General features: G+C 44.9%; 1 protein-coding gene across 3 annotated transcripts in view; it reads right to left on the bottom strand.

Annotated features, from left to right (window-relative positions):
- RNF144A (ring finger protein 144A) overlaps positions 1–11,826 on the bottom strand; it is a 74,512-nt gene that overhangs the window by 40,693 nt on the left and 21,993 nt on the right. For 2 of the 3 annotated variants that reach the window (XM_081797249.1, XM_081797251.1), the window contains one exon: positions 7,480–7,677. The exons of the other annotated variant lie outside the window; for it this stretch is intronic. The gene's annotated coding sequence lies outside the window, so the exon portion shown is untranslated. Of the gene's footprint in view, positions 1–7,479; positions 7,678–11,826 lie in introns of those variants that run through there. 3 annotated transcript variants of the gene reach the window in all.

The following is an 11,826-nucleotide window of genomic DNA, read 5'->3' on the forward strand; positions in this document are numbered from 1 at the left end:
AAATAAATAAATAAATAAATAAATAAATAAAGCATGCTTTCAAATCAATGAGAAGAACATATCCAATCCAACGGAAAATGAGACCAAAGAGAGGAAGGGTCTTTTTACAACGAGGAAACAGGTGGTGATTAAGCGTGCAGAAAGCTCAGTTCCCTGGGCACATTACACTCACTTGACTATTAACTGGGCAAAACTTAAGAAGCCTAAGAACACCGAGTGTTGGGATAAGACAGGCAGCAATCTTACAAGAAACTTATTCACTGCTGATAACAGCATGAACGGCTATAATCACTTCCCAAATCACTGCATTTTCTCGTTACGTTGGTCATGAATTAGCCTTTCTTCAGGCCCAGAAGCTCCTCCTAACTATATAATCAAGAAAAAAATGCATGTGTGAAGCAGAGACATGTGCCAGAATATCAAAGGCAGAATGTATTATGCCAGACACTGAAAATAACCCAACGTCCACTGGCAGGAAGACACACGGACTGCTTGGTGGCAACATTATCTAACACTACAGACTGGTGAGGTGAATAAATACAGTTACATAGAGCAATGTGGGTAAATCGCAGAAACAGAGCACTGAGTCTACAGGTCTACTCACAGCATGAGCCTGTTTCTATGAGTAAAATTCTATACAGTTGAGCGAGACACAGACCACCCGAACTAGAAGGTGCTCTGGGGGAAGGGTGGGACATGAGGGCAGTCAGACGCGGGAGGAACGTTCACAGGGATGCCACAGTATTGATAACATCTTTGTGTAAGACACAGGCCCATGGACGCTCATTACATGTGCTTTGTAACTCACATACATGAGGACTTCTATGTATCACATCCTACTTGACATTTCTTTAAAAGCCCCCTTTGAACGGTCCAACGGCTTATCTAGTTTAGATTTTAAAAGGGTATCTTTTGGGGCACCTGGGTGGCTCAGTCGGTTAAGTGGCCAACTCTTGATTTCGGCTCAGGTCATGATCTCAGGGTTGTGAGATGGATGGAGCCCTGTGTGGCTGGGCTCCACACTCAGTGGGGAGTCTGCTTCAGATTCTCTCTCTCCCTCTGCCCCTCCCCCACCCCTGCTTTCTCACTCACATGCTCTCTCTCTAAAATAAACAAATAAATCTTTTAAAAAATAAATAAAGATAAAAAGAGTATCTTTTTATGAGTACTAAATTTTTCTAGGTGGGTAAACCAAATAAAAAAATTCATACTGGTTTTGTCTGGGGAAAACAAAGACATAGGCAATTTAAATTGGTACTTAATATCCTCTCTGTAGTTTTATTTTAATGATTTTACTATGTGCGTGTACTTATTTAAAAATTAAGTAACCAGCTTAACTGGTAAACTTTAAAAGTGCAAAGTCTGAGATTAAGAGCTAAGATAGATCCTGGATGGATTCAGAAAGCCCACTGTTGATTCACCATCAATGAATTTTAAGAGACCATGGATGGTCTAGCTGAGTTGGGGGCCAGATCTCTGAATGGAAGTGTTGGACGATATCCACAAACCTCCCCAGTCTCCATCTCCACCACCAGAGATGCAGCTCTAGGCTACAGAGGTCCAGATTCAATCCCAATACCAGCTCTTAACATCCACAATTTCATTATCCTTCATGTCCTGTCCTTAACGGAACAAGAATCTTCCTCAGACCATGCACTTCTGATTTATTCTCTATTCTACTGAAAACTTCTTGATTCCTTCAAAAAAAAAAAAAAAAGTATGGTGAAATGCTTTCTCCAGGCTAGCACCCTCCTCAAAGATTATGAAATATGATTTTTTTCCCCATCTTGAAACAATTTATACACAAAACATCCTGTTTCTTGTTAATCCTCACATTCCCTTACTCATACAACGGAGAAATCACAGAATGCTCTCCATTGCGATTTCTCAAAACTCCACAGTGAGTTTGATTTTCTTGCTGGGTTGGGGGCGGTGATAAGGTTATATTCTCTGGTGCTCACTTCAGCTTACACCACAGTACTGCATTTGAACTGGACAAAGAGGATCCAGAACAAAATTACACGGTACCGTGTGGCCATCTTACGTGGCCTACACTTCCAAGGATAGATGCCCAAAGCCCACTGGCACCCCTCCTCGCTGGCACACCAACCCATTCATGGTCTTCACAGCGATAGTCCTGAACTCTGCAAATAATTCATCGGACTGCAATACATAAGGCCACTCCCATAGCTGGGCCTGGTTACTAATGGGACTCCCATGAAGCACCAGTTCAAGATAATTTTGTACCTAAGTACATATATAAGACCAGATCGTATGTGTAAAAATGAAACTTCTTCCATATATATGCCAAAAATCACATAATAATAAAATAAAATAACTAGTTTTAGTGATCCGCCAACAATTTAATCACTGCATCTTCCTACAAAAGAAAACCTTGGGAAACCATCTGATCTGCAAGAAAATGAATTACCAAGACATCAATCATTCAAGGCCCAATTTCTGGAAAGTACATCAATACAGTGGACTAAGGCTGTAGAAATTGCTTAATTGTACTCATTACTTTTTCTCTTAGAGGCACCTTGTTTAAACCAACACATTCAAAAAGAATTTGAAAAAATATAAATGTTAATGTGCCTTTCCATATAAAATATCTCAATGAATAACTTTATCATAACAATGCTTCAATTATGTCTGTGCATATTACTTGCATATTTAGTTTGTTCTAATAACTTAAAAGACAAAGACCCTTTTCACTGCCAAACCAATCAGATCTCCTTTCTATCACCTTAGTATTAAATTCAAATAAATGTGTTGATACTTTTTAAAATACCAGAAATAAATTATGGAACACACTCGTAAAATCAATTATTAAAATCAGTAAAGTCAGAATGAAAATAAGATTGAGGTAATTGAATTATGTTATCCATTTGATAATAAATTCTAATGACCCGATGTCATTAGACATAATCATAATGGTTTCCTCATTGATATTTAATCAAGCAATGTTAAATGTAGCTAAGATCATAAGTTATTTATGCAACTCTAAGCACAAGAGAAGGCATGAGATTTCTTTGGTAACTGTGTATGCACATGTCTATGAAGCTCTGTTGTTAGGCTTTTAGGAATAACCAAAAAAAAGTACTCTATCTTTAAAATCAGGGGTGGGGGAAGTCCCTTAATTTTGTTAGGATACATGATCAAACTTTCCCTTTTGACTCTTTTCGTTGCTTCCAATCTTCTCTTCATACTGAAAGCACAGCAGCCCCCCATGAATCTGTCCAGAACACTTTTTTTTTTTAAACCTATCACTACCTTTCACAAATTTTAATGGTTCTCCACCAGCCATGGGATAGATTGTAACCGAATATTCAGGGTCCGGCATATGTGGCTCCCGAGACCACTGTCCTCTCTCCCTGTCCCCGTCCCCGTCCCACAGCAGCTCACGAGGTCTCAGGTGGCAGGGCACCCTCCCAGCCTCCGCACCCACTCCTCATCGCCTCTGTTTTGGGAACGGAGTTCCCCATGGTCGGCTTGTCAGCATCAGTCAAAGAGAAAGAGTAAAGCAGAAATGCCTACCCTCTCTGGCCCCTCCCAGCCCCACAGGTGGCCTTGCAGGTAACTGATGACCCCCGGACATTGGCTGCTGACCCGTCCAGAGAGGCCTGCAGTCCCAGAAACTCGTTCTCTCTCTCTCTGTCGCTCAAACCCAGAGGGTGGAAACCCGGAGGGCTTGCGGAGGCCATGCCCAGGCCACGCCCCGGCCGGCCTGCAGAGCCTGCCCAGCAGCACAGAGACTAAAGCCACTCAGGGCTCTCAAACAAACAAAAAAGGGACAAAAATAAATAAAAAGACAGGGCAACGGAGTTAGACGTGGAAAATGAGCTTGTTAGGTTTCACGTGAATGGAGCCTCCAGCCAGGGCGACTCACGACAGCATCTCTACCTGTTGCTGTCTCTAAAAACATTGCTCCTTTAACCACTGCGGCCACTCTGAGCCCAAGAGCACTCAGGCGGGGTACTGGTGTTCTCCCTGCTAGTTAAGTGTTTTAAACAACCTTTGCCCCAAAGCTTCACTAGCCCAGGGCAGAGGTGACAGGGCAGAGGCCCACAGCTGGCGCCGGCTCAGCTCCGGCCCTTCCCAGCACCGGGTCACGGCCAAGGCCGGGTCGGAGCTGCTCAGCCCAAGACTTCAGTTTTCACCGATGACATTCTCCACTTGGGGAGAAAAACAAGCCAGAATTATCTTTCAGATTTAGCTACTTCAATCCCAGAAGTGTGAACTGGGGGTGGTTTATATTCCATGAAGACGGTTTCTCCTTATAAATCCTAAACATTTAAAAATAGCTCTGCTTGTGCTGGAATGTCATTTTCTGGGATTTTGGCCTCTCCAACATGGATCTTTTGTGACTACGGAGCCATTTCACAGCTCTTGGGATCTGCTGGAGACAGACTCTCAAACAGAACGTCCTGGGAGGTGGGTGTGGGCAGGGAAAAAGGCCATTCAACCGGCCTTGCAGGGCATTTTTTCCGGGGAGCTTTCCCATCTCCCTCACACCTGAGGACACGCTCCAGATCTCCGGGCCTGCACACACACTGCACAGAAAGATGCAATCACCCGAAAACGTTCACGTTAAGGTTAAGAAGCAAAAGGTTAGCACATACACAGTTTCCAGGGCACGTGAAGAAGGGGAAGAGCGCTACAAAGGTCAACATCCACATTTCCTCCTTCCTTCCCACAGTGCCGAGAGCCTGCACACCTCCACACACCTCCCTCGCCTCCACAAAGCAAAGGCTGCTAGCCATGCGCTCCCAGCACGGCTCCGGGGCGGGTGGGCTACGAGGGCGCGCCGCTCTGGGGTCAGTGGGACGGCTCAGGCAGGCAGCGGAAGCCGGGGTGGGTGACAGGGAGGCAGGGCTCGCCGGGAGGAGCGCTGCAGTTTAGGTACCCACCGCTGCCCCAAGTCCCCGGTTCCCTGAACAACTACAGCCCAGCACTGGTGTCCCTCATCCACTCCCGCCAGGGGCCCTAACCGGACAGCGCTGACCCTCCTCTGCGCCTCCTCCGCCCGTCGTCCGTCCAGCCCAGACTCTTCCTCGCCACCCCCCTGCACCACCAGGTGAAGCTCGGTGGGCCCATCTCCCTCCTGCATCCACTGTCACCTCAGGCCACCCTCTCACTCTGTGTCCTCTGTTCAGCCAAACAAGAATTCCATTCTTGACCTTCTCCTCCCCAGCTAAGGAAACACACAATCACACTCACAGGGATCTTGCTCCCACGTGCCTACTCTTTCTAGAGGACTTTGCACTCCTTCCCTTGTCTCCCCAAATGTGCAACCCCTCCTCCACCACGGCCCTCTCAGCTGGCCACCTTGTTTCCTATTTCACAAAGAAAATATACGCAATCAGAAGAAAACGGCGGAGTGAGCACCACACCTGGGCCCCCACGTATCTGACGCTAGCCTTATTTACCTCTTGGCCTTATTTACCCCAGACAGCACCCGAAATTCTGCTGTCAATTGTCAACAATCTGTCTCCAACTCCTCCCCCCTCCGTCCTTTCCTCTGAACCCACTCTTATGGCGCTTTTTGTTGCCACAGTCACCGGACCCACCTGTCATTTTACTCTTCTTACCAAAGCCACCAATGACCTGCACGGCACTGACCCAAGAGGACTCTCAGTCCTCATGTCACCTGGACCATCAGCTCATAACCCCCTGCTTCTGAGATGATTTCCTGTGGCTTCCAAGATGCCACCCTCCTGGTCTTCATCTACATCTCTGGTTGTTCCTGCTTGGTCTCCTTTGCTGCCTCTTCCTCTTCTCTTGCTTGTCATAGACCTAGAAATGCTCCAGGACCCTGTTCTCAAAACTCTCCTTTCACTGGGATCTCATCTGATCGTATGCCTTTAAATACCATCCACAGGCCCAAGACTCCCATTATACCCCAGCCCAGACCACGGTCCTCCACTGTGGGATCTGTACAGAACTGTCCACTCACCATCTGTCTTAGAATCTCTCAACGTGCTCAAAACCGAACTTCTGATCTCTTTTTGCACCCCAACTTTCTCTATCTGCAGACTTCCCCGTCTCAGTGGGTGACAACTCTGTCTAGTTACAGCAGCTAAAATCCCTGACATACTTAGAGACATGTACCTGGCTCTCACACCCCATACCCATTCTGCCGGGACATCTGAGGGACTCTGTCTTCAAACTATATCTAAAATGTGCTACCAGCAGGGAAGGCCACCATTATCTCTTGTCTGAATTACTGTAACGGATTTCTCTATTGGCTTCTACATGGTCTCCTCGTCTACCCTCATCCTCCACCCCCTATATCCTATATCAATACAGAGGCCAGAATGAGTCTATTACAATGGAATGCAGGGGCTCCTGGGTGGCTCAGTCTGTGAAGCGTCTGCCTTTGGCTCAGGTCGTGATCCCGGGGTCCTGGAATTGAGCCCTGCATCGGGCTCCCTGCTCAGTGGGGAGCCTGCTTCTCCCTCTCCCTCTGCCACTCCCCCTGCTTATGCTCTCTCTGTCAAATAAATAAATAAAATCCTAAAAAAATAAAAATAAAATGGAACACAGATCCTGTCTCTCCTCTGCTTAATACCCTGCACTGATTTCCCATCATCAAACCTAGAATTCCCCAATAGTCTGCAATGCTAGACATGGTCAGGTTCCTGTTACCTCCTGACCACCTCCCCCGCCAACTCACTGCTCTCTGCTGGTTCCCCTCCAGCCACCCTGCCTCCTTGGTATTTTCTCCGACACACCAGTGAACCTCTGCACCCACCTTTTCTTCTAACTACAATGCTCTTGTCCCAGACGCCAAGCGGTTAGTTAGCACAACTCCTTAAATCCATGTCCAAATGTCAGCTTTTTAATGACACCTTCCTAACCACTCCCTTTAAAACTGCAACCTGCCCCACCCTCCTAAACTTGGTCTGCTTTTTCTTTTCTCCACTATATTCATGCCTTGTAACGAAACATGTAATTTCCTTCTTCAAGCTGTTAGCTGTCTGTGGTCTATCTCCGTGCCTGTTCCCACCCCCATTCTCCACTCACACCCCCACTAAACTAGGATCCCCATGAAAGCAGGGATTTGTGTCTGTTGTGTTCACTGTGTGTCCTGAATTAGAACAGGACCCAGGAGCACAGCCCTTGGGTTCTCAGTGAATTAATGAATCAGTGAGACCCTGGATGCATTTTCTAGACCTGTCTCCTGATCTACCAAATGAGACTAGCAATATCAACCTCACAGCTTGTTATAAGCAGTAAATGAGGACCCATGTGGAAATCTTCATAAAATATTAATTACTATAACAGCTTAACATAATATGTTGAGAACCATCCTTAAAATCAATTCAGGAGAAGTGTACTAGGTAATTGCTTACATGGTGTAGCTTAAGGGGTACAGAAAAATCCACCCAGGCAAGGCTATTGTCTTCCCAGTGGCTGAGATTCTACTAAGACATAAAGGAAGGTTTTCAAGCCTTCCTTGTCCAAATTCAAAATTACCTCCGAGAATTCCTGAGGGGAGGAGAGGAACTGTCTTCTGGCCAAATCCTGGTGTCCTGATGTGCTTACGCGCATTCAGCTGGCTCCTCGTTTCATGACAGGCTGTCCATGAGGAGCCGTGGGAGAAGGTCTTAGGCACTGGGGTCCCTCCAGACCTGGGAGCTGGGAGCGTACCAGACTCAGCAGGGGGCTCGACACCTGGGAAACGTGAGGAGAGCACAGGACCTCAGAGAACAGGCTGTGGGAGGAGGAAGCAAGGACCACCATGCTGACTTCCAACCACCCCAGCACTGGCCTCTCAGATCTCCAAGCGGAGAGGGAAGGCTACTGATCAGATTCCTAAAAACTGTGTCAGATCAAACATTTGGGAAGTATCACGGTTCAGTGGAGAGGTTTGTAGTATAAACAACCCAACCCCACCAAGAAGTTAACAGATAAATTGACCCACACAGATAATTCTCAGATAACAAACAGTCCCTGGTTGACTTTCTGTCCCCTCCCTTTCTAGTCACAGCGATCAGAGTTCTCCCAGTTGGATTCCTACAGGGACAGATTCAAGTCCGCAGAAAAGCTTAAAAATAAGACAAGACTATTTTAATTGTAACCCCTAAAGTAATCATTAAGAAAATAATTCAAAAATATATTTAAAAAAAATAAACAACAGAATTAAAATGGAATACTAGAAACTACTTAACAAAAAAGAAGGCACAACAGAGGAATAAAGGAAAAGACAGAGGACCCATGGGAAACAAATAGCAAAATGGTAGGCATAAATTCCACCTTATCAGTAATTATATAAAATGGTCTAAGCACTCCAATCAAAAGGCAGAAATTGGTAGAATGGAGTAAAAAAATGTGCTGTTAGAAGAGACCCATTTTAGAATAGCATCAAAAAGAATACCATATTTACAAATAAACTTAACAAAAGATCTGCAAGACTTGTACAGTGAAAACTACCAAAACATCATCATAAGAATCCAAAGCCTAAATAAATGGAAAGACATCCTGCGCACACAGGTCGGAAAACAATCCCGTTAAGACAGTAACACTCCCCCACTTGATCTTTGGATTCCATGTCATGTCTATTCAAATCCCAGGTTCTCTTTTTTCTGTTGGTTTGAAATTGTCAAGCTGATCCTAAAATTCATATGGAAATCCAAGAGACTTCTAATAGACAAAAGAACCTTGAAAAAGAAAAGCAAAGTTGGAGGAGTCACACTTCCTGATGTCAAAAAAAAAAAAAAAAAAGGAAAGGAAAGCTACAGTAATCAAGATGGTGTGGCCCTGGCATAGGGACAAACACAAAGATCACTGGATTAGAACTGACAGTCCGGAAATAAACCCATACGTTAACGGGTAACTGATTGTTGACAAGAACGTCATGATGTTTTAAAGGGTAAGTGACAGTCTTTTCAGCAAATGGTGCAGACGCACCAAGAATGAATCACCACTGAGCTCATACCTTTCACAAAAAATTAACTCATAACGGGTCAGACCTCAATGTAAGAGCAAAAATTATAAAACTCTTAAAAGAAAACATAGGAGTAAATCCTTGTGACCTTAGATTAGGTACCAGTTTCTTAGATATGTCATCAAAAGCACACAGAATAAAAAAATAAATTGTAAAATTTCAGGTGTCAAAAAACACCATCAATAAAGTAAAAAACAACCCATAGAAGGGAAGAAAATATATATAAAACATACGTCTGACAGGGACCTAGTATCTACCTAGATTATATAAAGAACCCTTACCACTCAATAGTAAAAAGACAAATAACCCAAATCAAAAATGGGCAAAAAGTCTGAAGAGACATTTCTCTAAAAAAGATAATCAAATGTCCAATAAGCACATAAAAATGTTCAACATTCAATTAACACATATTTTGTGTGTGTTAGATGCATTATATTCTGTATTCATATAATAAAGTAAGGTAGAGAAAAGGAAATGCTGTTAAGAAAATCATAAGGAAGAGGGCACCTGGGTGGCTCAGTTGGTTGAGTGACTGCCTTCGGCTCAGGTCATGATCCTGGAGTCCCTGGATCGAGTCCCGCATCGGGCTCCCTGCTCAGCGGGGAGTCTGCTTCTCCCTCTGACCCTCCCCCCTCTCATGTGCTTGCTCCCTCTCATTCTCTCTCTCTCAAATAAATAAAATCTTTAAAAAAAAAAATCATAAGGAAGAGAAAATACAATGACAGAACTGTACCATATTTATTGAAAGAAATCCATGTATAAGTGGACTGTGTGTTTCAAACCCGTGTTGTCTGAGGGTCAACTGTACTTTAAAATGGTGAAGTGTACCTAATGAAAGTATTATTAAAAAAGAAACATCAGGGGCACCTAGGTGGTTCAGTTGGTAGAACATTTGGCTCTTGATCTCGGGGTCGTGAGTTCAAAGCCCCACATTGTAAAGACTACTTAAATAAATAAACTTAAAAAAAGAAACATCAACTGGAAAAAGCTTAAAAAGAGTAAGGCAAGATAACCCCTGGATTTCCCAAACTCTTTTCTCAAGTATAGCTTCTGCTCAGGAACACCTGAACTCAGCTTATTTTTAGGCATGTCTGGTCAGGGAGCAAAGAACAAAATCAATTCAGTTTTTCCAGTCTCTTCAAAGAGGGATACCAGAGAGCAGCAAACGTTTAAATCTGAGTAGACATGAGATACACCCCGGTGGATAAACCCACAGCTATTCCTTCCTTGCTGCTCTTTGACTAAAATGACAAGCGTTCCCACACGCGGCCTGAGCAAGAGAACTCTTGCCTTGCTCCAGACCAGGCTCCTGGGTCCAAAGCCCCCACCTGAAGGCTGAGCGTTCGCCGGCCCCCAGCACTGCCTGGCTCTGGCACAGAGCCAGCCTCTCCACCTGTGGAAAGCTGCACCTCCTCGGTCTTGACACATCAAGATACTGACTCCAGAAAACCTGATCCGCATTTGCCATTACTTGGCAATATTCTCTGCCTTTACTTGGCAATAAATTCAGACCCTTCCAACAAAACACAATACAATACAGTCTCTCTTACTACCTGCTTCTGCCACTTTTCCCAAGTAAGAAGAGCCAGTAGACAGAATTATGATCTTCAGCAGGAAAGAAAAGCTCTCTGCTCAGCTGGTGCACTGGCAACAGGAGATTTTTCTAGCTGCCTTTTAAAAAGATGTATAAAGGGAGGCTGCCTGCAGATCTCTCCACCCAGAGGGGCGTGCTGTGAGCCCGTGTGGCTTTCAGGCTGTTGGCGGGTTGCAAAGGTCCCTGACCCCACCTTTCCAGAGCCCCACGGCCAGGGAGCTGCCCGCACGTGCAGTGCCCCAGCTCGACAACCAGGCGGGAAGTAAAGTGTGGCAGCGTTTCCCGCAGTGCCTTTCCCGTCCATGTGGAGTCTGAGCTGCAGCAGCCTCCAGCCACAGTTCACTGGCCCGGGTACCAGGCACTGGTCTTAGCACGGCCCTGCCTACAAAACTGCAGGGAGTGTGAATGGTCAGTCCCTGTCCTGACATTTCCCCACAAGCCCTGCTATTGTTAGTGCACAGTTCTGCAGAGCACCAGGAATGCACAGATTGCTGGTGGAGCCCAAACGCCAATGGTAAGTACTCAGCTATCAACCTTCTCTGCACTCCTACCATCTGCTGAGATACTGGGTAGGAGTGATACAAAAATGGATGGAATGTGGGGCGCCTGGCTGGCTCAGTCGGAGAAGCATGCAACTCTTGATAAGCTCCTCCTTGATCTCAGGATCGTGAGTTCAAGCCCCATATTGGGGGTAGAGATTACTACAAAAAAAAAAAAAAAAAAGACTTAAAAATGGATGGGATGCTGGTGCCTGGGTGGCTCAGTCAGTTCAAGCATCTGACTCTTGATTTCAGCTCAGGTCATGATCTCAGGGTCCTGAGATCGAGTCCCGCATCAGGCTCCATGCTCAGCAGGGAGTCTGCTTGAGATTCTCTCTCTCCCTCTGCCCTCAATCTCTAAAATAAATAAATAAAATTAAAAAAAAAATCGGTGGAATGTGACCTTGCTCTCAAGGAGTTCAGACTTTGTAAGAGTCTTCATATCCATACGTTAACCTTTAAGTGCTTAAAGAAAAAACTGCTTTTAGTAGTTTCTGCCACTTGAAGTAGTTTGTCATTTGAAGCAAAAATGATACTAAAGCATGGGATGAGTCTTCTCATTTCATAACAGTATGCCCCTATGGTAATTCCAATTTCATTTCAATATAATTTCATTAATTCACTCCTTTATATGAACACAGACACTACACCAAATTATGAACAAAGGACTCAGTTGTTTGGGATAACCTGAGAAAGCCAATCTGGTGCAAAAGTATGCATTAAAGAAGTTATTCTACTCTGGA

Source organism: Leptonychotes weddellii, chromosome 10, assembly GCF_054177405.1.
Source record: "Leptonychotes weddellii isolate Sample4059 chromosome 10, ASM5417740v2, whole genome shotgun sequence".
NCBI classification, from domain to species: Eukaryota; Metazoa; Chordata; class Mammalia; order Carnivora; family Phocidae; genus Leptonychotes; species Leptonychotes weddellii.